This window comes from Geotrypetes seraphini, chromosome 9 (genome assembly GCF_902459505.1).
Source record: "Geotrypetes seraphini chromosome 9, aGeoSer1.1, whole genome shotgun sequence".
Lineage (NCBI taxonomy): Eukaryota > Metazoa > Chordata > Amphibia > Gymnophiona > Dermophiidae > Geotrypetes > Geotrypetes seraphini.
The window spans coordinates 35064513-35092490 of NC_047092.1; the positions used below are offsets into that span (position 1 = coordinate 35064513).

The 27978-nt window shown below is 42.8% G+C and overlaps 1 long non-coding RNA gene across 1 annotated transcript; it reads right to left on the bottom strand.

The window, feature by feature from the left end:
- Positions 1 to 430: 430 nt before the first annotated feature.
- LOC117366554 lies at positions 431 to 26932 on the bottom strand. The gene is made up of 10 exons (XR_004540609.1): positions 26786 to 26932; positions 23225 to 23257; positions 14901 to 14936; positions 12617 to 12622; positions 12352 to 12378; positions 12076 to 12102; positions 11800 to 11826; positions 11550 to 11567; positions 9092 to 9127; positions 431 to 453 (listed from the first exon to the last, which is right to left on the bottom strand). It is a non-coding gene; the product is annotated as an uncharacterized LOC117366554 (long non-coding RNA).
- Positions 26933 to 27978: the final 1046 nt, after the last annotated feature.

Consider the following 27978-nt stretch of genomic DNA (forward strand, 5'->3'; position numbering starts at 1 on the left):
GGAGCTGGTGTTTCTAAAGAAGCAGGGATTAAAGATTTAATAACTGATGAATTTGTAAAGTGGTAGATGCAACTATGGAAAGTGGGGGGATGGGCTTTATTTGAAAACAAATCAGCAACTAGAGATCAATTATTTGATATTGGTCATAGAGGAAAAGGACCATGAGAAACATTGAGAAATAAACCAGATTAGAATCAAAAGAAATACCATATACAAGATTTGGGAAAGGTGTTCTTTGACAAAAGATGATACATTTTTGTTTAACTTATGATGTGATAGTACTGTTTTCAATAAAGGAAGACTGATTTTAACTAAAAGTGTATGTGAATTTCTGCACAGATGTATACAAGTTAAGCAAGAGAAGGTAATGTACAAATTAATTACTTCCAAAATCAGAATACGTTAAACAAAACATTATTTTCTTACCAAGTGTAGGCATAGAAGTGTTTAGGGCTAATGTTAAGAAAAAAAGACTAATTTATAATTCAGTTTTTATTACAGGTGTGTCATACATTGTGCTTCCTTGACCAATATAAATAGTCCTACTCTAGTTTACAGATAAAATATATAGTCGGATATTCTAATGTTTTTACTGTAGTACCCAAATTATAATTTGTAATTATTTTATCCAAAGATAACACAAAGGGGCAAGTTTCTAAAATTATATGCGTGTAATATATATACACATGGAAAATGTATACCCAGTTTTATATGATCTGCATTTAGGTATTTCTGGGGTGTACTTTGGGCAGAATTGTTATGAACATGCATTTTTTTTTAATTAAATACATTTGTATATGCATAGCATTCATACACAAATTTATACCTTTTATGGAGTAGGCATACATTTGTACATGGGCTTTTGTCTGCTATTGGTGTTGGTTTTGAGAGCCTGTTTTAATGTTCTCTTTATAAAACAGGCTCTTTTTTTTCACCTAAGTGTTGTGTTATAGTCAAGCCCAGAGGTCAAAACTGACGTGGGCAACCTATCCACATAAAGTTACATGCACAATTTTATCCATATATTCAGTGGTCTATTGAAATTAAAGATATTGGGATAATTTTATCTGGTTAACTTAAGATAGCTTTTTACCTCAACCAGAACTGGGTGCATATTTTATCGAATAAACATATTGACCAGATAAATGTAAGTGTGCTCTGTGCAGCTAAATTTTGTGTGCTTGGTAAGTTAGGGACACAAAATTACTTACTGGGTGAAGCATGACATTCAGAACTGGAGGCTCCTTTTACAAAGATGTGCTAAGTAAAATGTGGCCTGCCCTATGATGAGTGTGTGAGTTTCTCATATGCTGAATCCATTTTAGCATGGCTATAAAATGGCCACATATTACATTTGTGTAATAATGGCCATGCGTTAATCTTCCCATTAGCGCATGGCCCTCAGCACGTAATCTCTTAACTACAACTATTTTGTAGGCATTAAGGGTCAGATTCTATAAACGGGACTTTAGTTAGGTGCCGCTAGTCACACTAATTGAGGCCGCCTAGCGAAGCCTAACTAAAACCCATACCTAAGCTCAATTCAGTCAATTGGCTTAAATGGCATGGTAGTTGACCGTGAATTTCTAAAATCTCAGCTTTATTCATTATCTTTAAAATTTTTTACTCTTTTATTTCATACATTAATATCTCAATATTAAATATCCCAGAATTCCAGAGATATATTTTATACCCAAAGTGCACAAAAATCCAATAGCCCCGCCAGGACGCCCGATAGTTACGGGTAAAGGGTCGGCACTTGAGAGGGTCTCTAAATATTTAGATGGTTTTCTAAAAAAATTCGTCCCATTAGCACCTTCCTATGTGAAGGATACAACACATATTTTGCAAATAGTGGAGGGTTTATGCAGTGGCGTACCAAGGGGGGGGGGGCGGGAGGGGCGGTCCGCCCCGGGTGCCAGCCCTAAAGGGGTGCTCCCGGCCTTGCCGTTCAGTCCCCCCACACCCCCGAAGGACCGCTCGCCCCACTGACCTTCCTGCACCACCTGTGAAGCAGCAAGCAGCAGGATCGCGAGGTCAGCTATCCCTAAGCTGCTTGGGCGCTGATTCCTGCGCCGCGGTCCCGCCCCTCCTCTGACGTCAGAGGAGGGGTGGGAACGCGGCGCAGGAAGCAGCGCAGGGATAGCTGACGTCGCGATCCTGCTGCGGCTGCTTCATAGGTGGTGCAGTCAGGGTTAGGGTTAGTGGAAGGTCAGTGGGGCGAGCGGTCCTTCGGGGGTGGTGGTGGTGGTGGTGGGGACTGAACGGCAAGGCCGGGAGCATAGGTAGTGCTGCTTCATAGGTGGTGCGGGGAGGCCAGGGGGGCGAGCGGTCCTTCGGGGTGGGGCGGGTGGGCAGGCAGGCAAGCATTCAAGGGGGAGGGGGGTGACAGGCAGGCAGGCCTTCAAGGGGGGGACAGGCCTTCGGGGGAGGGGGGTGTGCAGACCTTCAAGGGGGAGGGACAGGCCTTCAAGGGGGGGGCAGGCAGACCTTCAAGGGGGGACAGGTCTACAAGGGGGGTGGACAGGCCTACAAGGGGGTGGGACAGGCCTTCAGGGGGGGGTGCTGGTCTTCAGGGGGGGTGCAGGACTTCGGGGGGGTGCAGGCCTTCAAGGGGGGGGACAGGCCTTCAAGGGGGGACAGGCCTTCAAGGGGGGACAGGCAGGCAGGCCTTCAAGGGGGGACAGGCCTACAAGGGGGTGGGACAGGCCTTCAAGGGGGGGGACAGGCCTTCAGGGGGGTGCAGGCCTTCGGGGGGGTGCAGACCTTCAAGGGGGGGTCAGGCCTTCAAGGGGGGGGACAGGCAGGCAGGTCTTCAAGGTGGGGGGACAGGCCTACAAGGGGGAGGGACAGGCCTTCCAGGGGGGGGACAGGCCTACAAGGGGGTGGGACATGCCTTCAAGGGGGGTGCAGGCCTTCAAGGGGGGACAGGCAGACCTTTAAGGGGGGGACAGGCCTTTGGGGGGGACCCTGGTTTAGAAGTACACAGAGGGAAGGGGGTGTTCAAAGAGACGTGCATATGCCAAACTTTGGGGGGGGGATGAAGAAATAATGGGTCTGAAAATAGAGGAGAGGGAGAGAAATGATGGACCATGGGATTTAGGGAGGGAAGGAACTGAAAGGGAGAGAAATTGGACACAAGGGATGGTGTGAGGAGGGATAGAGATACTGGATAGGAGGGTAATTGGGAAAAGAAAGGGAGAGATGGTGGACTCTGGGGTGGTGGGGAAGGAGGGAGAGATGCCGGATGAAAGGATAGTTAAGAAAAGGTGGATCTGTGGAGGGAGATGAAAAAAAGGAAAGATACCAGACTTCCTGGGGAGGGAAGGGAAATGGAAAGGGAGGACAGAGTTGGCAGATGGATGGTTAGCACGCAGAAAGAAGAAAGAAGGAGACCCTGGCAAGCAAGTTATCAGAAGAAAACCAGAGCCTTGGACCAACAAGATTTGAAATATAACCAGACAACAAAAGGTAGAAAAATTAATTTTATTTTCTGTTTTGTGATTATAATATGTCAGATTTGAAATGTATATCCTGACAGAGCTGGTGTTGGACTGCAAACGTGAGCTAGGATTTAACAGAGAGAGGAAAAGTCCTTTTTGTTTCTTTATTTTATTTACACCACAGCGCCAGTGTGGTTAGGAGAAGCCAAAGGGGGTGAAAAAGCTATAAAACCCACCAGGAGTTTTGAAAAAAATCACCCAACTGGGCAGGAAAATCGAATTGAAAAACCAATTCAAAAGGCTGAATCGAATCGAAATTTTTTTTCCTGAATCTGGCAGCATTAGTTTGCGCTACTGTCTTAGACTTTAGGACCTGGGATTGGGGAGAGATGGCATCCTCAGTACTTTATAATGCAAGTGAAACGAGGATTTGGTCAGACTTTTGAAGGGTCTGCAGAAAAAAAATATTGTATAGGCCGGGGACATGAAACAGCAGGAAATGGGAACTTTTCTTCCTTCTATTTTTGTGAATGGAAAGGCTGAGGATGTCAGAGAGTTCAGTTAAAATATGTGCTTTATAAGAAAATATAATAATGTGTTTTATAAAGTTTATAGCATAGCTGGCCTACCCAGTGAGGTGTTCCTAGTGGTGGTGGTGGCAGCGTGTCAATGTGTTGAGAGGAAGAGGTGGTCTGGGAAATTCTGCTGAGCAAACTCCGGGCCCATTTCCACCCCCCAGTTAGTCCACTCCACTCAACTGGTTCACACACTGAGTGGGTCATTGGGTGTTGTGTTGGGATCTCTTCCAGTGGTTTATCAGTATCTCCTTCTGGTCCAAGGAAGGAAACTTTGTTATCCTTAGCATTGACCTACAGAATATGTTTGTAACAGCGCTGCTTGTGTGGCATTAGGCTATGTAGTGATCGAAAGAAAAAAACAGACCTTTGCACATTTTTGCACTATATGGTGGGTGTATGAGGAGATTCACATTTCCTGCACAGCTAAGTCCATGTGAAGTTACCTTGTGCTGTATTTGACATCTAGCAAGGTCTCTGTTTGAAAGGAAAGATCTAAACTTAAAAATGAAGTGGCCAGAAGTTATGGTAAAAGCAGATAGTGTAGCTGGTTTTAAGAAAGATTTGGACAAATTCCTGGAGGAAAAGTCCATAATCTGTTATTAAGACATGGGGGAAGTGTCTGCTTGCCCTGGATCGGTAGCATGGAATGTTGCTACTCATTGGGTTTTGACCAGGTATTAGTATCCTGGATTGGCTACCATGAGAATGGGCTACTGGGCATGATGGACCATTGGTCTGACCCAGTTAGGCTATTCTTATGTTATAGGGGCCTTTGTTTTCACTTCTTATTTTAATGTATTTTTTTTCTGGGAACTTATCGGTGTTTTTTATAATGGGAACAAAAATGGAAGAGAATTAATGTGTGTGGGATGAGGGGGTAACTAATTTCTTCAGCTAAATAATTCAATCCACTTCAAACAGACATAGGAGAACTCACGCACCATTCACACACCCTCCAACCAAAAACGTCAAAAGAAAAAAACTGTTCGACAACCTCCTAGCCATTCGAGCTGCAACACTCGACCCCCAACTCTACAACCAATTGACATCGACCACAGACTGCAAAACCTTCAAAAAGAAATAAAAACCCTTCTATTCAAAAAACACATAAAACCGAACTAACACAATCAGAACTGTCCCAAGCATCACCTGCAACTACTCCATATGTACTTCTGATGTCATGACAATTCAGACATAATTTATGTTATGTTATGTTATGTTTGGAATATAAGAAAATTTTCACTGCCTGTTTCTATTCTGACCATTTATTCCGTTTCATGGTCATTACAAAAAATATTTTTTTACATGGGGGGGTGTCAAAAAATGATGGGCCCCGGGTGCCACATACCCTAGGTACGCCACTGGGTTTATGTATCCCAGAAGACGCTATACTAGTGACAGCCGATGTGGTAGCCCTATACACAAATGTACCTCAGGCGGCCGCAGCGTCCTTAGTGCAAACTCACTCGGTTCAACTTAACATACCACCGGAAAAACAAAATATGATAAATCAATTAGCAGATATTGTCATATTTAATAATTACTTTCAATTCAAAAATAAAATGTATCTTCAGACTAAAGGTGTGGCTATGGGCGCTGCGGTCGCGCCAACTCTGGCATGTTTATACATGGCCGGATTTGAAAGTACATTTGTGTATAGGTCCAGGTATTTTAAATTCATCAAATTGTGGAAACGGTTTATTGATGATGTTCTTTTTGTGTGGACTGGTGACGAGATACAGCTTCAGTTATTTCTTTCGGAGATTAATCAGTGTGACTCTAATATTAAATTTACACATACGTTAAGTAGAGAATCTATTTCATTTTTGGATGTTACTTTGATTAAGCATCACAATTATCTCGTCACCAGTCTTAGAGAATGACACGGTGGCGGTTTACCCGCAGCCACCGCATTTCAGCCGTGGGTCACTCGCCGAAAACGGGGAAGAAAACTAGCAGTCGCTGCGGCGATGGGGACAAGGCCATTCACCGCCCGCGGGGCGGTGAATGGTCTTGTCCCTGGCAGTGAGGCATGAAGGAACGCGCGGTCCCCGCAGCTCACACCCGCCCGCCCAATCGATTCCAGTGTCCAGCCAGCTCTCTCCCCTCTCCTCACCCCAGTCCGCAGATCCTCCTCCTCGGCGACCCGCACGCTACCAGAGAGCCGCGCACACCCGCCGCTGCTCAGCCTCGATCTTCTGCTCTGACGCAACCGGAAACAGGAAGTTGCAGCAGAGCAGAAGATCGAACACTGAGCAGCCGCGCGTGTGCGGCTCCCTGGGAAAGCGCGCAGGTTGCCGAAAAAGAAAACCCACAAACCAAGGTGAGTAGAAGGGAGAGAGCCGGCCAAACACCAGGATCGACCGGGCAGGCAGGTAGTGGCCGCGGGGACCGTGCGATCGCTAGTGTTCCCGGCTCAAATTGGAAGGAGGGAGTGAAAGGAAAAAGGCTTATATGGATGCAGCGGGGACGGTGACGGGGCGGTGAATGGGATGGCAGTGGCGGTGACGGGGCGGTGAAAGGGATGGCGGTGACGGTGACGGGGCGGTGAAGGGATCGGCGGTGACGGGGCGGTGCAGAGGATGGTGGGCCGGTGATGGGGCGGTGACGGGGACAGATTTTTTCCCCGTGTCATTCTCTAACCAGTCTACACAAAAAGACCACTGATAGAAATACGTTACTTCAATATCAAAGCCATCATCCGCAAATTTTGAAGAACAGTATACCAACAGGTCAATTCCTAAGAATAAGACGCATTTGCTCCCAAGAGGAAGATTTTAATACTCAAGCCAACATTATGTATCATAAATTCTGTGATAGGGGCTACCCGAAGAAAATTGTTAAAAAAGCTTGGAAGAGAGCAAGGAGTTGTTATCGCCCCTGGCTCCTATTACCGGAACCTTCTAATCAAGAGTCTCAAATTGCTTGTGTTTTACCATATAGTTCTAAAAGTAATCAGATAAAACACATTATATTAAAACATTGGTCGGTGTTACAAATTCACCCACAGTTAAATAAAACCCCTAAATTTGCTTTCAGAAGAACAAGTAGCCTAGGAGAACAGTTAAAATATCGTAAAAATAAACAATGTGAGCATAGATTCTTACCTCCCCATAGTAAATGTGGTCATTGCCGCAATTGCAAATATGTATTGGAGCAAGATCCAAAATAGAAATTCCTCAATCAAATGGTAAACAATTTAAACTATCATCGGGTACAAATTGTGAGTCATCAGGGGTGATATATTGTATAAGATGTCCGTGCAATAAATTGTATATTGGACAAATGAGTCGGATGATAAAAACTCGTATAACGGAGCATCTTAGTAATATACATTGTGCTCGGGTAACCGCCCCGCTTGTAGCCCATTGGCTCCAGGAATGCCATGAAATAGATTCGTTACGATACACTGTTCTAATACATATAACACAATACCAGGGCGACATTAGCAAATTATTACGTTATAAAGAACAACGGTTTATATTTAACTGGAAAACATCTACATTTACAGGATTAAATATGGAAGTTGAATGGATTACGTTGTCAGAGATTTTAATTCCGGATAGGAGAAGAGTAAACAGGATATGATATAAAAAGTGGGAATATTGTAAGAAAGGTTCAGACTTAGCTTGTCTCCCCTAGAGAAAGAGCCGACTAACAGGTATGAAATAATATAAGAAATATTACGATTAATGGAATATTTAAATATTTAATGTATTAGAATGTTGTATGTGGTTTTAATATAAGTATTTAGTAATTCACTTTTTGTATTGCTTTTATACTCCTAGTACCCCTCCTGACGAAGATATAATCGAAACTAGAGTCAGGGGGTAATGTAACCCGATGGAGATATAAGCACAGCACTTTATAACACAGCACCTTAAGCACTAGTTCACTTTTTCAGAGGTTATGAACAAATTTCAAAATAAAGAAAGACTAACAAAAAACGATACAATTTAGAGACATGATAAAGAAGATTTTGAAGCGTTTCTGATGTTTTGTGAATAACCTCTGTAGTTGATCAACCATGCACAACTGAAGCACTTTATTAATGTATGAAATAAAAGAGTAAAAAATTTTAAAGATAATGAATAAAGCTGAGATTTTAGAAATTCTTGGATTACAATATCCAGCTATTTAAAGAGTATCTCCCACATATCTAAGATATGTAGTTGACCGTGCCATTGAAAGGAAATGAATAATTTTTTTAAAATGTAAATTAAAATTCTCCATGGTGCCTTGCAAATGTCTAATTGGAGACACCTAATGAAGCCTACCTGAAAAGTAGGCATTGTTAGAGGCGGAGAATAGGTGTGGTTGACTTAGGTTTCGTGAGGTGTCCAAGTTAGGCACCAGTAAATTAGGCATCCAAGTTAGGCACCTGGTATAACCTGACCTAATATACCGGCGCCTAACTCCAAGGTGCCTACCGTTGCCTAAGTACTAGCAGGATTCTACAAACAGCAGCTCAAGGGTTGATTGACAACCGCACCGAGCGGCTACCACTGTACCTTAGGTGCTATAGTTAAGCTTTTGCTTTAACCACACTGTTAGAGCATATTGAGGTAATATTAAATGCATTGATTCATATAATTTCACATCTAACATTTAAATATTTTTAGCCCATCCCAATTAACTAATCTGGGTTAAACTATTGCTCACTTTAGCAAACATTCACAATTGCATTAGTGTCAAAAGCTTCAGCATGTAGGCTCTTTACTATTTAGAGTTCAGAGAGACTTCTCACTGTCCTGGTTCTTCCCCATTTTCTTCTCTGCTGTTCTGTGTTCCTTCCACCCTCGTTCTTCTCTCTTTCTCTCACTGCCTATTCCCTTTGCCTCAACTGCTGCATCTAAAGCCCCAGAAGAGGCCTTGAGATCAAAACTGCAATGTTAGGCCTGTCCAGATGCTGTTTGAGCACTGCCAAAATTCACTCATATCCTTGTGACAGGGAGAAAAGACACTTTCATTGTAGCCCAAGTCTAGTATGATAGTGTATTGTTTCATTTTTTAGCTATTGGGTTGGTCCCGATATTTGTATCAAAGAGTTAAAAAGGAATTAAGGCTTACCTAACATAGGTTGATCAACAATTATTGGCTTTACCACTATTAGACAGAAAAAATTGTATATTTCATTATATATAATAATGACTGTATTTGAATACAGATGGCAGCAGTGTTTTTATGTCTGCTGCCAGCAGTAATCCTGGATATTTAGTACCAGGCCGTGTCTGGGCACAGACAGTACCGTGTGCACGTTGCTGGCTGAAATTTATACATTCAAATGCAATAGACAGCCCTTAACTGCAAAAATGAACCACATAGGTTCGCTAGCATTTTTAGCGTGCGCAAACCACACGCTAAATGAAAAATACTAACGCAAGCTCTATGGAGGCGTTAGAGTTTAGCGCGCGTGGCATTGTAGCATGCGCTAAGCATGCTCTAAAACTGCTAGCACACCTTAGTAAAAGGAGCCCTTTATGTGGCTCAATTTATGTGGTTAAGGGCTAAATATCGGATTTAACTCTATAAGTGTCAACAACGCCCCGGATCACCTACAAGTTAGCCTGTTTTAGCTTAGGTGCTAGCCATGGATATTCAGCAGTACAAACTGCTTAAGTACCATCAAATGTTCGTAGTTAGCCCTGGACAAAAGATTTAAATGGCCAGAAGCTCCTCTAGGCCATTTAAATCACTTTGAATATTGTGTGATATATTTACAACAGTATAGATACCTGTGTGGCTTTATAAAATACACTCCCAGATTCAGCCGCAAGAGTGCACAAATTTTGAAATGTACTGCGACAGATGTAAATGTCTGCATTTACTATATGAGGTTAATTCTATAAAGGAGGTCCAGCATTTATGTGGGTAAATGTTTTAGAATACTCACATATATGTGTATAAGTATCAAATACACACTTAAGTGCTAATCTACAAATATGCACGTGTCTTACATAGTGGGCAACAAAACAAAGGAGAAAGTCCAACTTTGTCTGCAGAAAATCCAAGCAGGAGAAACAAACAAAACTGCAGACTGTGTACAAGCTGCAGGCAAAAATGTATTGTACCAAAATTAAAATGCAAATAAGTAAAATAAAACCCTTTTACCAATCAAGGGACCCGACACGGTCTATGTTTCGGACAAACCTTCGTCAGGGGTCCACGGTGAAAAAGGTTGGGACATACCATAAAAAATGAAGAAAAGTAACAAAGTGCCTGTATATTGCTTCCTTGAGACGCTTTACTTTTTGCAGCAATCCTCGGCGAACACAATATTCAGGCACTTTGTTACTTATCTTCATTTTTTATGGTATGTCCCAACCTTTTTCACCGTGGACCCCTGACGAAGGTTTGTCCAAAACACGGACTGTGTCGGGTCCCTTGATTGGTAAAAGGGTTTTATTTTACTTATTTGCATTTTAATTTTGGTACAATAAATTTTTGCCTGCATCTTGTACACAGTCTGCAGTTTTGTTTGTTTTTCTTACATAGTGGGCATACACATAGCCAGAGTTATATGTGTATGATGCCTGGAATGCCCTCCCGAGGTGGTGGAGGGAAAAAAAGTGTGGAATGAACACAAAGGATCTCTAATCAGAAAATGAGGGGTATAAATTGAAGAACCAATGTAGGCACTAAACAGACTTGCACGATCTGTGTCCTGTTATATGGCATTTCAGTTTAGGATGGGCCGAGGAGTGCTTTCATGGAAGCCCCAGCAATTTGGAACAGGAGGAAGGCGCTGGCAGACTTTCACGGTCTGAATCCCGCAAATGATGAAATGGTTTGCATAGGTTGGAACAAGCTTTGATGACAACTCCAGTAGTTGGAACCTAAGGACAGTAGTACTGGGCAGACTTCTAAGGTCTATGGCCCAGAAATATCAGAGAAAAATAGTCAATTTAATTCAAACATGAATTTTTAATGCGTGTAACTATTGGACAGACTGAATGGACCATTCAGGTCTGCTATCATTTACTATGTTACTTAAGTGCACACTTGCTATCCCTATGGCTGGTGTAAGTGCTCATGCTTAAGCAGATATGCATAGATCTACCTGATTACACATGTATTTTATCAAAGAAAGTAGCTGCCTGCATTCCTATATAGAATATTTGCCAATTGGGTGCCCTCTATGCGCCTATAAAAATGTGTACACTTATAGAATTACCCTACATGCACATACTCATATAATTTATGAAATAAGCATGTACATCACAACTTCACCTCTGTTTCACCTAAGGTACCTAGGTTCCATTACAGAATAACAGCATTAAGTGCCTACTGTTGTACCAGCCCTAGAGCTGGCATTAGTGCAGGCACCTTAATACAGCAAAAGCTTTACGCTATCTGCATAAGTGGGCTCCCTGCCTAAGTCCTGCCCATGCACTTCCCTGTCTATGCCTCCTTTGTGGATCTAGCTATGAAAGTTACACAAGAATTAGCAGAATAACACTTAGGTGTGCTTCACAAAAGTAAAACCATATACAAGATTTGGGAACTTTATAAGAATCTGAAGTTTTACCTTGTATTGCAGGTACATCTGTTGTTGCAAAAAAAGCAGAGATTAAATATTTAACAACTGATTAATTTGTAAAGTGGTTGATGAAACTATAGGAAGTGGGGGATGGGCTTTAGTTGAAAACAAATCAGCAACAGGAGATCAATTCTGTCATATTGGTCATATAGGAAAAGGACCATGAGAATCAAAACAAATACCATATACAAGATTTGGGAACTTTTTAAAGAATCTGTCAAAAGTAAATATAATTTACCTGGTGCTGCAGGTGAAGCTGTTGTTGCTAAAGAAGCAGAGATTAAAGATTTAACAACTGATGAATTTGAAAGTGGTTGATGCAACTATGGGAAGTGGGGGATGGGCTTTATTTGAAATCAAATCAGAAACTGGAGATCAATTCTGTGATATTGGTCATAGTGGAAAAGGACCAAGAGAAACATTGAGAAAATAAACCAGATTAGAATCAAAAGAAATACCATATACAAGATTTGGGAACTTTTTAAATAATCTGTCAAAAGTAAATATAATTTACCTTGTGCTGAAGGTGCAGCTGTTGTTGCTAAAGAAGCAGAGATTAAAGATTTAATAACTGATGAATTTGTAAAGTGGTTGATGCAACTATGGGAAGTGGGGGATGGGCTTTATTTGAAAACAAATAAGAAACTGGAGATCAATTCTTTGATATTGGTCATAGAGGAAAAGGACCATGAGAAACATTGAGAAATAAACCAGATTAGAATCAAAAGAAATACCATATACAAGATTTGGGAACTTTTTAAAGAATCTGTCAAAAGTAAATATAATTTACCTTGTGCTGCAGATGGAGCTGGTGTTTCTAAAGAAGCAGGGATTAAAGATTTAATAACTGATGAATTTGTAAAGTGGTAGATGCAACTATGGAAAGTGGGGGGATGGGCTTTATTTGAAAACAAATCAGCAACTAGAGATCAATTCTTTGATATTGGTCATAGAGGAAAAGGACCATGAGAAACATTGAGAAATAAACCAGATTAGAATCAAAAGAAATACCATATACAAGATTTGGGAACTTTATAAAAATAAATGTAATTTACCTTGTTCTGCAGTTGAAGTTGGTGTTGCAAAAGAAGCAGAGATTAAATATTTAACAACAATATTTGTAAAGTGGTTGATGAAACTATAGGAAGTGGGGGAAGGGCTTTAGCTGAAAACAAATCATCATTGGATCATTTGCTGTTTTACTGTCTACTGATACAAAAATTTTGAGATCTTTTCCAGATAAGCCCCGCCACTAATGGAAAAAGTGCACGCGCGAAAACCTAAGCCCCGCCACCTTTTGCCAGCTCACGCATCCTTTACCTATTTACCATAAATGAACTTTCTGACGCTCGAGCCCCCAATCTTGACCTATTTACCACAACTTTGTGGATCCAACGACTGGAGTTCACACACAAACCATCGAAACCTTCTGGCACGTCTACAAGATGCAGAATAAGCGCCAAAGCGGCACACACCGATCTTTAGTAGACAGCTAATTGTGTGAGTTCGTTTGGAGGCAAAGGTACCGAAATACGGACCTTTTCAAACAAATTATTAATGACATGTCCCAATTTCACCCTCTTTAATTAAAACTACAAATACAAGTTTCATATCCTCTTTTTTATAATCTTTTCTGGGTGGCACGGGTTAACTTTTTGAATGGGCTTATCTGGAAAAGATCCAAATTTTGGAAATCTATTTGGAATCAAATAAATAAATTATTTGAAAATCCTGTAGCTTTAACAACGGTGTTATTTGAGAATCCTGTAGCTTTAGCAAAGGTGTTATTTGGTGGGAATTGTTGTGTCATATTTTTAAAATGGAGCGGGTGTTGGCTGTACAACATGGAAATTATAAGAAGTTTTTGAGCATTTGGGAACTTTTGATAAGCTATTGTAAGTTTTGATTTTATTTTTGGTCATTTCATTATACACATCCAGGGGGTGGGGGGATTCACAGGATAATTCTATCCTAATTATGTGTAATGGATTATTAATTTGGTGGTGGGGGTGGGTTAAAGTGATTGTTAGGTACATCTATTAGTTAAAAGTGCTTTTTTTGTAACATTATTTGTGTAAATAGCTGTTGTGCACTATGATTGTTTGAAACTGGATGATGTGTTATCAGATGGAAAGATGCTTGACTTTTCACGACTGCAAGAAACATTTGGTATCGCAAAGTCTTAAGTATATAAGTGGTTGCCGTTGAAGCAGACCATTGAGAAGGGTTCCCTGATTGACGCAATTTAAAAACTTGGTATAGCTTGCCGGGTCTTTGCTTCCAGCCAGAAGTGGTATACATTAATATCTGAATTTTTGAATAAGAAACCAAAAACTAATCTTAATGACATTTGGAGCATTAAGATAAAGCAGCAGATTTCTGCATCTCAATGACCACAAATTTGGACTTGAAGGATGAGATGTACAGTGTCAGCGTGTTTGTTTTTTTTTGTTGCATAGAAGTTTTTGGACCCCTAGTAGGTTACAAAAATTAGATAGTTCTAAGTCAAATAGATGTTGGCACTGTCATCTCGATATAGGGACACTGGATTATCTGCTCTTCTTTTGTCCCTTGATACTTAAGTTTGGCGATCCATTTGGGGTCAAATAAACAGAATACTGGAAGTTCCATTGGCATTGACATATCACCTAGTGCTGTTTGGTACGTTACTGATGGCCAAGAGTCCAATAATTTCATATAACAATAGGTTACTTTTCATCATGACGGGAATTGCCATATAGCTTATTTGGAAAAATTGGGACAGGTTAAACTATAGTTTTTGGTGGGAATCCTTGTGCCAAACTTATAAATTTGAACGTATGAGTGCAATACAATTGGGACATTATAAGAAGATTGATTACTAGTTTTGCCTGTTGATTATACACATCCAGGAAGGGTGGATGGGAGGCTTGTATCATTTGTATTGTTTTTGTACTGTATGAAAGGGTGGGTGGGGGGAGGGATATGTACTTATTATATCATTTGATGGAATTAAGTGCTGTCTATATTGTTAACTGTTGATAATATGATGCACACTTTATGTTTATAAAATGAATAAAGAAAAAAACATACCAAGGGTGGAGAATAATATAAACAAGGGAGGAAACAAAGATTATGCAGACACATGACTTTTTCAGCCCTTTTCAACATTATTCATATTCATATTTTCAGTAGGATAAATTCCATGCCTATGATTCTCTGTAAATTTATAGTGCCCTGGACAGGTAGATTCAATCATCTCATGGGTGCTGCTCTGTCTTGAGTTGAATGCACTCAAAATAGACAAATTACTTATCATTCTTCAAATAATTCTAAGTTAAAAAGTGTTTCAAGACATACCGGCATTTTCTAGTTTATGTTCAGGTTCAAAATGCTCTGTAGAAACAAATGCAAATTTAAATTTAATTTTCACAAATTTTTAGTGGTTTCTAAATTTAACAGATTCATTAAAATGAATTGTCATAAACACAAGGTCCATTCTACATAGAACACTAAGATCAGAATTGAGATGGATTGTGTTCAATTCCAGTCGTAGTTTACAAAGGCTCTGCCAAATGCAGCGTGTTTTCTTAAAATACATACAAAGTACAAAAACTGCATGGATACTGTATATGCTTGAATATAAACCTATTCAATCATAAACCAAGATAGCAACGCCCCCTAAAAAAGAGGGGAAAACTGTTAACTCAAATATAAACTGGAGGGTTCATATTCAAGTATAAGGTAAGCCTCAATCGACATCATTGCAATCTTCCCACTTAACCACCTCCCATAACCACTATCGCTGATATCCTCCTGCTCATTTCCCCCTCCCTGCCCCGAAGACTACCAGTGCTATAATCCCCCCCCCCCCCCAAGTACCATCGGTGCTGCAATTTATCACTCTAATCCCCCTAAGGCTACCAGCACTGCTCTCCTCCCTTCTGCACCCAAGCTGATTGCTGCTGCTGTCCACCTCCTCCCCCCAACCAATTCTTTACTTACTGAACGCATACTGGTGCAGAAGGAGGCTGATGCTGATGTTCTACTCTGGGCGGTGTGGGGCCTTGAGCATCTATCTGCGCATAATAAAGGCCTTCCGGCTTCTGCCCTTTCTGAGATTTTCATGCTCTGAGAATTAAGAATGAGAATCTTGGGGAGGGCGAGAGCCAGAAGGTCTTGAGCATGTGTAGATGCTCAAGGCCCAGCACCGGTCAAGCGTATAACATCATTGTTAGCAGCACACAAATGATAAGTAAAGTGCCAGTCAGGGGTGGGGGTGGAGATGGACAGCAGCACCGATCATTTTGTGTATAGTAAGGAAGAGAGCAGTGCTAGTGGCCTTGGGGGGAGAGGAGTTAGAGTGGCGGATAACAGCACCAGTACTGGGGTGGGGGAAAGGTTGGAGTGGAAGACATTAGCTTCGGTAGTCTTCGGGGAGGAGTTGAGTGGGAGGACAGCAGTGACAGTGATTTTCGTGGGAGGGAGGGCTTAAATATAAACCGAGATCCCCAGTTTTGGCCAATTTTTTGGCCCCAAAATATCAATTTATGTTTGAGTATATATGGTATTTGCCTGCATAAGGAGTAGGAGAAGCCATTTTAAAGTTATATACATGAAAAAATGAACATACAGACCCAGCAACTGCCACATGCTACGTCCGTATCTAAATCTAGCCTGTTCTATCCATATAAATGCCATCAATTAAATAATGAAGCCACAGTTTCTATAGGTTTTCATTTTAGAGGAAGAAATAAACACTAGGGGGTAAATACTCAGCCTATAGCGGTCGGCAATTTTTTGGCTGCTTCTGGCCTTATGCCCGAATATTCAATGCAAAGCATGACTAGGCACCAGCACTGAACATCAAGGCATGCACGGTTGGCTAGCACATATGAGGTTAAATGCAATATTCAGCATGTAACCATGTAAGGTGAATTCTTACATGTTTAAATTAACAGAGGCTTGGAATGCAATTCCATCTATAAGAGAATTAAACTCCCTTCAACTATTTTGTAAAACACTGAAAACATTCTTATTTTCTAAGCATTTAACAACTCGTTCTGTTTAATTTTTTTACTGTTATTTTTGTCTTTTGGGGGGTTTGTCACTTTTTATTTTTAATCTTTTTTTATCTTATCATTGCTGGTTCATCTTATGATTATTAACAGAGTCGAACTCCATTTTTATGAAGATGGCCCGGTCTATAAATTTAAGGTTTAGTTTAGTAAGGTGAACTGCATAAGAATAAGGCTGTGTTTTATGCTGAAATATCAGCACTTAATGATATATAAGAAGCAGTGAAATGCTCTATTTTCTCTCTGACGCTTCTATATCTATTTACTGAAGTATACTATGGTTTTGCCTGGGATCCATTAACTGTAAAAACTAAGGCACAGTGAACTAGATTTTGTAAATGATACCTAAAAACTCAGTGTCAAAAAATAATGCTTAGTGCTATGCTATACATGGGGCTCAAATGGGTCCTTTTACTAAACTGTGGTAAGCGCCAGCACGTACTTACCACACATTAAAAAGGCTTACCTTCGGACATGCGCTGCTGTCCTGCTGTAAATTTGCCTCTTTGCTTGTGTACACTGCACACTTAAAAACACATTCTTAATTTTCTCCAATAGGGCATGATTGGGGGTAGATGTGACACTGGTACTCTGAGAATGAGGCACTGCCACACGCCAATCGATTAGCACGGGGTTGGCATTTGGGCCCATACCGCCTTCAAAATAGGTGTTGGTAGGGGCTCACATGGTAACTTTTTTTTAATGGCTGCGCAAATTAGTGCATCATCATTAACTTGGAAAATGAGAAAGTAGGCCATTTTCCCGCCATGGCACAAGTGGACTTAGTGCGTGGGAAAGGCAAGCGAAAGCATAGCGCTAAGGCCGCTTTTGCCACGGCTTTCGTAGAAGGAACCCAAAATTAGGCGCTGATTATAAAATAGCATTTGATGCTGGGAACAGTGCCTAACTTTAGGCATTTACACCAACTGAAACATGATATAAATCCTCATGCCTAAGGCTCTCTTTTACTAAGGCCAAAAATAAAGCTGGTATCAAACTCCAAAGAAATTGGCAGCAATCGTCGTAGAGGACTTAACCCCCTGCACCCAACTCACAGGAGGAACACTTGTGTCTATTAAAGAAAATGAGAAAGGCCCCAATACTGGGGAATTGTAGATGAAAGCTGAACAGAGTTACCCCGGGCCGACAACTCATGAATGGCAATCATTAGGCTAATGTCTAAATGAGTCTGCCTTGTACATCACAATGTCTCTACAATTTTTAATTTCAGTTATGAAAGTACTTTAAAAAGTCTCAATTCCAAACAATAAACATACAAGTGATCTTCTCTGTGAGATAGGGTTCTGGCTTCTGATCCACAAACTCCCCTTGTGACTTATATCAATGAAAAATATCACACAATAATAATAACAGTGAATATTGTGCTTCCAAACAAAAGAATATCTAAAAATCCAGACTTAGCAAACGTTAAGGGAGGGAATTCATCAATGTATGCTTCTGTTAAGACAGGTTAATTTTCCAGAAGTTGTGCTATTATAGTACAAGATCTCATTGGATAAATTGGGACCCTGTGCTAAAATAACCCATCATAAAAGTACAACACATTAATGAATTCCTCCCTAAAAAACTCAGGCCCCCTTTTATGAAGCCGCGTTAGGCTTTTTTATTGCTGTTTGCGGCACTATTAGCTCTGATGCTCATAGGAAGTCTATGAACCACAGAGCTTTTACCACAGCAGCTGGCGCTAACAAAGCAACTATGGGGGGGGGGGGGGGGCGTGGCCACGCTGTGAGCAGGGAAGCTGTGTTTTTCCTGAGCTCCGTAGCTCTCCCTTTACTCTGCTTATTTTGAACTATTTTCTGCTTTGGTTCGCGACCCGATTTGGAACGAGTGACCTTGATTCCCTTTATGGACAAGTTTGTCCGAAAAAACGGAGCCGTTATGTCCACCAAAAGTGCTAAGAAGGACGGGACACGTGGGAAGGCCCAGGCTTCAGCAGAGGAAAAAATGGCAGGCTGGGCCGAGGACTCTGACCCTGTTACTGAACCGCTGGTGTCCAAAATCACAGCAGCAGTGCACGAGATTAGACACGGTTACAGAGACCTTAGCGACTTTGTCCACGGCAGTGCATGCGTTTAACAGCAGAGTGACGGAGGTGGAACAGCGGGTGAGCTCAGCAGAGGACTCTCTGAATGCAGTGCAATGTGAGCTTGCTACGCTGCGCGCCCAGGTGTCTGCTTGCACGGACAAGATTGATGATCTGGAGAACCGTTCCCGTCGGAACAACTTGCGCCTCGTGAAGTGGTGCCTGATGCTACTTTGGCTACTGTCCTGGAGAAGTGGCTTTCGTCTGAGCTCTTGGATACAGCTGCTTTAGGCCCTGTGCGGATTGAGCGGGCCCACCGGCTGGGTAGGAAGGTAGATGGTGCTGCAAGACCGCGCATTGTCATCCTGCGCCTGCTTAACTTTGCCATTAAAGACCAGATTATGAAATCCTACCGCAAGAAGAAAGATCTTACGTTCCAGAATCAGAGGATCCTTGTTTTCCAAGATTATTCTGTCAAGGTGGCGTCCCTCAGGAGAGGGTTCTCTCCTGTTTGCAAGAAGCTGATGGACAGGGATGTTCGTTTTACTCTACAGTTCCCGGCCAGGCTTCGTGTGCTTTACCAGGGACAGCCGCATGTGTTTGACACGTGTGAGGCAGCTCAGGCACAATTGCTGCAGTGGTTCCCGTCCGCGGATGGCTTGGCCTGAGTTGCCCGGCGGACTGTGCCTGTGTGTTTTTCGTTTTCCGGCTCTTGCCCTCCTACTGCCTGGGAGTTTCTGTTTCACGGGTGGCATAAGGGGGACTGGAGACTTGTAGGGGACACGAGGCTGGCATCTTCATAGCCTGTGCATTCCTGGGCATGGAACAAAGGTCTGCCTACTGTTACCCTGTACATTTGCTGTTCTGTTTCTGGTTTTTTCACTGTTCTGTTTTATTTGGTTCCTGGTATGCCGGGTTTGCATATGTGGGGGGGAGGGGGAGCTATTGGCATGGGGGCACCCTCATCTGTTTGGCATAGTGGATAGTGATTTGACTCGGGGCGGGGGGGGGGAATGGGTGGGGGGAGGGGGGAGGTTGGGAAGGTTGGGGGTGGGGGGATGTGGATATGTTTGATTCTTGGGTGAGTGAGTGTTTGTGATGTGTCTGCTGGGGTGAGGGCTTGGCGCCCTGGCAACAGTTTTTGTTTATTCTGCTTGCTAATCCTTTCCGGCAGTGGCCCGAGAGAGCTAAGAGGGGACTTTGCTGTGTCTCATGGAATGTTTCCGGGATAAACTCCCCAGTTAAACGAGCAAAGATCCTTCAGTGTCTGGCCCGCCATCAGGCAGACATTGCTGGTTTACAGGAGACTAAACTCTCTTCGCTTGAGCATGCTAAACTCAAGCGTTCGTGGGTTGGTCAGTGTTATCATGCCTCCTCATCCAAAGCTAAGGCAGGGGTGGCTCTTCTTATTCATAAGTCTGTACCTTTTACTATGACCAAGGTCATTTCTGACCCAGAGGGACGCTATGTGTTGGTTCAGGGTATGCTCCATCAACAGCGGGTACTCCTAGCCTCTGTCTATGCTCCTAATGTGGCACAGCGTTCCTATTTCAAAAGGCTTTTGGGTACTCTTCTCCATTTACAATCTCAGTTCTCTGCTCCTCTGGTTCTTTTGGGGGACTTTAATTCTGTACTTGACTCCAGTCTGGATTGTTCTGGGGGGTCTTCACATCAAATTTACACTTCTTCACATCAAATTTCAATTGTCAGTCCTTAGACCATTCTTCTAATTTTTGTCATGTTTTCTACTACGTCTGGTATATTCATGTCATCTGCAAAAAGGAAAACTATTTCTCCTAACCCTTTGGCAATGTTACTCACTTATAAATTAGCCAGTTTAGTTTTTTTCAGGAAGGATGTGATGTGTTCATGTTATTTTGTGACAAACCTGTAGCCAGCTTTGTCCCTGTAAGGGATAAAAGCAGAACACAGTCCCTGGTCAGAAGGGCTGACCAGGTTAAAAGTAAAGTTTTGGAAATGGCTGACTACCCCTCAGACAGTGAGGTAGAGCAGGAGAGACAGGAGCATAGGAATATCCAGCAGAGAGCGCTGTCTCAGTATAGGTACTCCAGAAAGCCTGATAGGACTCTTATTGAGAAAGGGAGTCCTAAACCTGCAAGGTATGCACATTACCAGCCTAGGAGGAAGTTGTATTACTTCCCTAGGGATTTCCTGCCCAACTCCCTGGCTCCTAGGAGAGAGGGGTGGGGCTTTAACTCACGTAAAAGCAGAGCATGGAATCACAGTGAGGAGAGCAGGGACCGAGCCGGAGCTGAGGAGCCTCGGGCAAGGGATGACCTACAGCAGTGCAAGGAGGCAGAGAAGGAGAGAAGTCTCTCTCCTCAGCCCCACCTTAGTGAGGACATAGAGATGTCTGAGGACTGCCCAAGCTCAACCCCAGTCGCTACTGAGAAGGCAGAAGCCATGGAGATCTCTGAGCCGTTTTTTGGAAGCTAATAATTCCCCTGCCGAAATGGAGGTTAGTTCCTAAAGGGAGTGAAGCAAGGCTGTGCTTCTGCTGGCTCTTGGTAATCCAAGCCCCAGCTGGCAGTGATTAGAGATAGCAGGAGAGCCTCTCGTTTCACTTTGGGAGTTGCACCGTTGGTCAGTGTTTGCTCAAGAGAACTGTATCTTGAATAAGTGTGAAATGCCTGTGTGAAAGCTTCAGTAAAACTCTGCAGCTTATCTATTATCCTGCTGTGCTCCATGAGCTGAGAAACTCAGCTGTTACTAATGAGCTTAGAAGTCAGCTCTGAACTCTTTAACCTTATTCAGCTAAGTTAGCTGAAAGTTGGAACATTAAGTCACAATTGCTTCTTTAGGTTCCTGCTTTGTTAGGCAGTTCGTTTTCATGATTTTGGAGATTTATTTTGGTGGCATTTTTGTGTTTCTGAACCCTGGTGAAAAGGACTATTGTCGAGGCAAAGCAAGTCCAGGGAATTGCCTTTACATGCCATACTCTAACTGTAAGCCATTCTGACAACTCTGACACCTGTATGGTATTTCAACTGTATGCTGAAGTGCTGCATTCTATGTGGGTGGCTGATAGTATTCAGACCCCCTTGGTTAATAAAGTTAATGAACAAGTTTTGAACAGACTTAAAATGCGTCACCTCCTTTTTGGGCAAAGATAATCTCAGTGTGGCCTGGCAGACTAGGCAGGAGCCTAGGTCTGTTCTAACCTGAAAAGCCTTCCTCCTACCTGTGGAGGCCACGCCGACAGAGCCAAGATTCAACACAACTATACCCCCTGCCGGTGAGAGCAAGGGTATAGGTGTGTCACAATTTGCACCTTTCTATCAGTCATGCTGTAGCATTCTGAATTAAGTTGGAGCTAGTATAAACTATTTTGGGTTTTAACCAGTGTACAGGACATTGCATTTGAAATAATTTTATCGTGTCATGTACTACTGAGGTCGGACTTGTCTTTTCAATATATGTAGAGATACCCAAAGACAAACAGTGCAAGAGCAGAGAGGAACTACTCCATCCCTCTAGACCAGTAGGAATTACCTACTAGATAAATAACATGAGTACTCAGGGATGCTCAGGGAGAAAAGGGATTAAAAGGGTGTCAAGTTAATGATGAGCCAAAGGTGAGGTTTCTTTAGGTTTTTGTGGAGGATTGGGTTGGTTGGAGAGTTACAACAGGGGGATTAGATTTAGGAAGTTCTTAGCACAATTAATGTGTGCTAACACAGCTAAGGGAAAGGAAGGGGTAGTAGAAGCCATGGGTGGGCAGACTGATATGGTCATCTGCCTTCATGCTTCAATGTTTTCTAGGTTATGCACAACAATTGATGCACTTAGTGTGACAATTTACACTTGCTATTGACATCTTCTGTGGGGCCATGCTTAGGGTTTGACATGACAGTATTCAAAGTCATTAAAATGGCAGAAGACTATGAAGATCTGCAGAAGGGAATTATGAGACCAGGAGAGTGGGAATCTGAACAGAAGATGAAATTTAGGGCAAGGTTCTAAATAGGACGTGGAGAGGGGGATTCATATCTGCAGGTCAAGCTATGTAGAAATCCTATAGTTTTTTACAAGAAGCTCAATCAAAAAAAGGACAATTGTAAAATGCCTGCAGGACAGCAATTAGAAGGATTCCCAAGTATTGTACAAGTGCTCTTTTCTGTTTTGTTTACTTATGAAACTTCAATAAAATAATTTTGAACAGAAAAAAAGAATGAACTGTGTTAAATAGATAAATATAACATGCTACCCTATCCTATACATGTGTTGGAGTGACTTTTAAAATCCCTGCTTCCTGATGTGAACATAGAACCTGATAACCACCCCTCATTCTTGAGAGTGATCCCGTGCATGGCTCCCACCAAGGCATGCAATTCCCCCAACCCCCTCAAGGGTATTTGAGTACACAATCTATCTCCCATCCAAAAGCATCAGAATCCCTAACACATACACAAAATTCTAATTGTCATCACAAAATGTGTTTAAACCTACAATAAATTATATTATTTTAAATATGATTGTTCACTAAAATGAAACAATACAGAAAACATAAAATATATCAACAACATATTTAATTTTACCTGTTCTATTTGTAGATAACGTTGTAGTTGATGCTTTAAAAAATGAAGAGAGATTCAATTAAATAAAACCCTCTGCTTATTTTATTTATTCAATGTCAGGTCCCTGGAATGTATGTTCAGAAAGAGGATGTGGTAGCAGCAGTGAGAGGTCTGTGACAGGGATAGAGGGTTTTGCATAGAATGTGGTGGAAGTAGCAGTAGAGAGGGAGAAGTCAGAGGTGTGAGAAAGTAGAGAGGAGAGAAAAGCAGTATCAGGCTGTATTCAAAATCCATAACCCATATGTGGAGGTGAGACAAAATGACAGCAGCAAGAATGAAGCTGTGTAAGGAGAATGGGTTCAGTATTGGAAACAAGGAAAAGGCTATATAAGCAGCATTTGGTCAATGGAGCAGCAAGGAGAAGGCTGTATAAAGAGGATCAGTCAAGCAATGGGAGCAAGTAGAGAGGTCTGCCTGGCACTGGCTTTGTTTCCTAATTGCTAGAGTTACCATCTAAGTGTAGCACCCCTTAGTTTCAGTGCAGCCCTGTTTTAGCATACAGACATAGAAAATATGTCACAATGGTCTTTTATTCTGATTTGAAATCCCCATGACAAGGCTCATTCCACCGAATTGCTACCAAGGTTTTAGGAACTTCAAGGTTCGTATAGTCTCCAGCAAAATAAAGTAAGGAAAAAGACCGACACTTTAAATAACAGATATAAGTTAACAGTTTATTGCATAAAATAAAATTTAATCTAGAAATTATTCAGGTAAACATTGTCTTACTAGTTTTTTAGCCCATTACATTAACGGGTGCTAGAATATATGTGTAGACAGGCATTTCTTTCTTTCTTTCACTCTCCCTGCCCACTGTCTGTCTTTATTTCTTTCTATCTCTCCCCCCTGTCCAGCAGCACCCCTTCCCTGCTCCCCCTGGCCAGGAGTAGCCCTTCTCCCTTCCTTTTACCTCCCCCCCTGTCTAGCAGCACCCCTTCCATGCTCCCCCTGTCCAGCAGTAGCCCTTCTCACTTACTTTTACCTCCCCCCTGTCTAGCAGCACCCCTTCCATGCTCCCCCTGTCCAGCAGTAGCTCTTCTCTCTTTCTTTGACCTCCCCCTGTCCAGCAGCACCCCTTATCTGCTCCCTCTGTCCAGCAGTAGTCCTTCTTCCTTCCTTTACTTCCCCCTGTCCAGCAGCACCCCTTCCCTGCTCCCCCTGGCCAGGAGTAGCCCTTCTCCCTTCCTTTTACCTCCCCCCCTGTCTAGCAGCACCCCTTCCATGCTCCCCCTGTCTAGCAGTAGCCCTTTTCACTTACTTTTACCTCCCCCTGTCTCTCAGGCAAACTCTCCTCCCTTTTACCTCTGGCTCTTTCACAACGCTGAAGAGCCACAATTATGTTCCCACATGCTGTCTGTGCACCTGGCAGTGGTGCCTTGACCCCTAGAGGCCTGGACATTTGCCATTCATCGAGGCGCAGGCTGGCTGGTGTGTGGGTGAGGGGAAGCCATTGCCCCGTATGCGCATGAGAACGAAACCGTCGCAGTCACCTACTGCGCATGCGGCATCACAGAGTCACGAATCACGGCGGCATTAAGACACCAAACTGAAGTGCTTATGCACGTTAAGGGTTTTATTATAGCGGGTAACATTTCTTATACCTTTATATTTAGCTTAACTCTTAATTCTATAACATTGAAACTGTATCTTATCTCTCACAGATAAACATTCAGGAGTATTGCATTTAAGTACCCCTTTGTTTCCTTCTTTTTACCTCTTACTATCTACTTCACTCTTTTTTCTATTGTGTAATTTAGTTGTTAAACATTAATAATTGTTTCTTTTCTGTGCAGGAACCTACTGAAGCTTCTCAGGTAAATTAAACCTTTGTAGGGCTCTATCCAAGGAATGCAATTCGCCCAACTCCCTCAGGGGCATCTGATTCCACAATCTGTCTTCCACCCAAAAGCATCTGATTTCCTCACACAGACACAAAATTTTAATTTTCATCACAAAATGTGCTTTAACCTACAATAAAGTACAATAAATCCTTGTATTGCGAGCATAATATGTTCTGAAAACATGCTTGTAATCCAAAACACTCGTATATCAAAGCAAATTTCCCCATAAGAAATAATGGAAACTCCACAACCCAAAAACTAATACAAAATACAGTATGTACTTTTATTGCGAGGCCTTGCTTGTATATCAAGTTAAAATTTAATAAAATATTTTGCTTATCTTGCAAAACACTTGCATACCAAGTTACTTGCAATCCATCACCACCCCTGGCCTGCTCCCCCTGTCCATTATCAGTTCCTTTTACGTCCCCTGTGTCCACCACCACCCCTTCTCTGCTCTCCTTATGCAGCAGCAGTCCTTCTCCCCCTGTCCAAGATTAGGCCTCCGTTCCTTTTTCTTCACCACCCTGTCCATCAGCACATCTTTCCTTCTCCCCCTGTCCAGCAGTAGGTGTCTCTTCCTTTTTCTCCCCCCCTCCTCCTTCTTATCCCTAAGATACACTTACCTTGCTCTGCCCCTGATCAGAGGTTCCCGACAGCCCCCCAGTTGAACCCATTGGAAAAGTTCCCTCTGCCGCATCCCGCACCCGTCCTGACGCGACTCCCGCTGTCTTTCTTTCTGTCTGTCTCTCTCCCTGACCCCATTTGTCTGGCTGTCTTTCTGTGTATCTCCCTGCCCCTGTGTCTTTCTTTTTTTCTTTCTGTCTCCCTTCCTCCCTCTGTCTGTCTGTGCGAAGAAGCATTTCCTCCCCCTCCATTTCCCTCCCCCACACCAGTTCCCTGTGCACCTGTCCCTGTGTCTTTCTTCTTTTCTTTCTGTCTCCCTTCCTTCCTCTCTCTGTCTGTCCAAAGCAGCATTTTCTTCCTCTTCATTTCCATCCCCCCACACCAGTTCCCTGTGCAACAGCATTAGCGTTTCCTCTACCCCCCTTTCCCTTCCCGCGGTCCCGACTACAAACGTGGTCCCGAGTCCTTAGCCGCCCCCCCCCCTTCCCTTCCCGCGGCTCTGACTACACATGGCGATTCAAGCAGCGTGTGCAGCAGTCTTCACACACTGCTTCGGGTCCTTCTACTGCCCTGATTTACTCTGGCACATCCCTGATGACATCATCAGAAACACGGCAGAGCAAATCAGGGCAGTAGAAGGGCACGAAACAGCGTGCGACGACTGCTGTACATGCTGCTTATATCGCCAGTCGGGCCTGCAGGAAGGGGGGCGGCAAAGGACTCAGGTCCCAGGCAGCGGAAAGTTGCTGGGCTCCCCGGTGGGGACGCTGTGCGGCCGTGATCCCTCACCTCCCAGACCCCCCCATTCCCCTCCACCCCCGCTGGAGGAACGGAGATCGGTGGCTAGCTGCAGTCCCGGCTTGAGGAGGCGATCGGTGGCTGGTGACGTATTAGCATGCATGCGTACTCCTGCGACCACAGACCTACTGATCTCGGAAGCACGCAAATAGGAGTGCGCATGCGCGACTAGCCTTTTATTATATAGGATGATTGTTACTCACTAAAATAAAACAAAACAGAAAACATAAAATATATGAACAACATTTAATTTTACCTGTTGTAGTTGTAGGTAACGTTGTAGTTGATGCTTTAAAAAATGAAGAGAGATTCAGTTATATAAAACCCTCTGCTTATTTTATTTATTCAATATCAGGTCCCTGGAATGTATGTTCAGAAAGAGGATGTGGTAGCAGCAGTGAGAGGTCTGCGACAGGGATAGAGGGTTGGAATGGGGTAGAAGTAGGAGTAGGGAGGGAGAAGTCAGGTGAGAGGTGTGGGAAAGTAGAGAGGAGAGAAAAGCAGTATCAGGCTGTATTCAAAAATCCATAACCCATATGTGGAGGTGAGACAAAATGACAGCAGCAAGAAGGAAACTGTGTATGGAGAATGGGATCAGTTTTGGAAACAAGGAAAAGGCTATATAAGCAGCATTTGGTCAATGGAGCAGCAAGGAGAAGGCTGTATAAAGAGGATCAGTCAAGCAATAGGAGCAAGTAGAGAGGTCTGCCTGGCACTGGCTTTGTTTCCTAATTGCTAGAGTTACCATCTAAGTGTAGCACCCCTTAGTTTCAGTGCAGCCCTGTTTTAGCATAGAAAATATGTCACAATGGTCTTTTATTCTGATTTGAAATCCCCATGACAAGGCTCATTCCACCGATTTGCTACCAAGGTTTTAGGAATTTCAGGGTTCGTACAGTCTCCAGCAAAATACCAGTAAGAAAAGAGACCGACACTTTTAACAGATATAAGTTAACAGTTTATTGCATAAAATAAAATTAAATCTAGAAATTATTCAGGTAAATATTGTCTTACTAGTTTTTTATCCTATTACATTAACGGGTGCTAGAATAGATGTGTAGACTTAGGCATTTCTTTCTGTCTGTCTTTCTTTCTGTCTCTCTCCCTGCACGCTGTCTGTCTTTCTTTCTTTTTGTCTCTCCCCCCATTCCAGCAGCACCCCTTCCCTGCTCCCCCTGTCCAGCAGTAGTCTTTCTTCCTTCATTTACCTCCCCCCTGTCCAGCAGCACCCCTTCTCTGCTCCCTCTGTCCAGCAGTAGTCCTTCTTCCTTATTTACTTTCCCCCTGACCAGCAGAACCCCTTTCCTGCTCCCCATGTCCAGCAGTGGCCCTTCTCCCTTACTTTTACCTGTCTCTCTCAGGCAAGCTCTTCTCCCTTTTACCTCTGGCTCCTTCACAACACCGAAGAGCCACAATCATGTTCCCACATGCTGTCTGTGCACCTGGCAG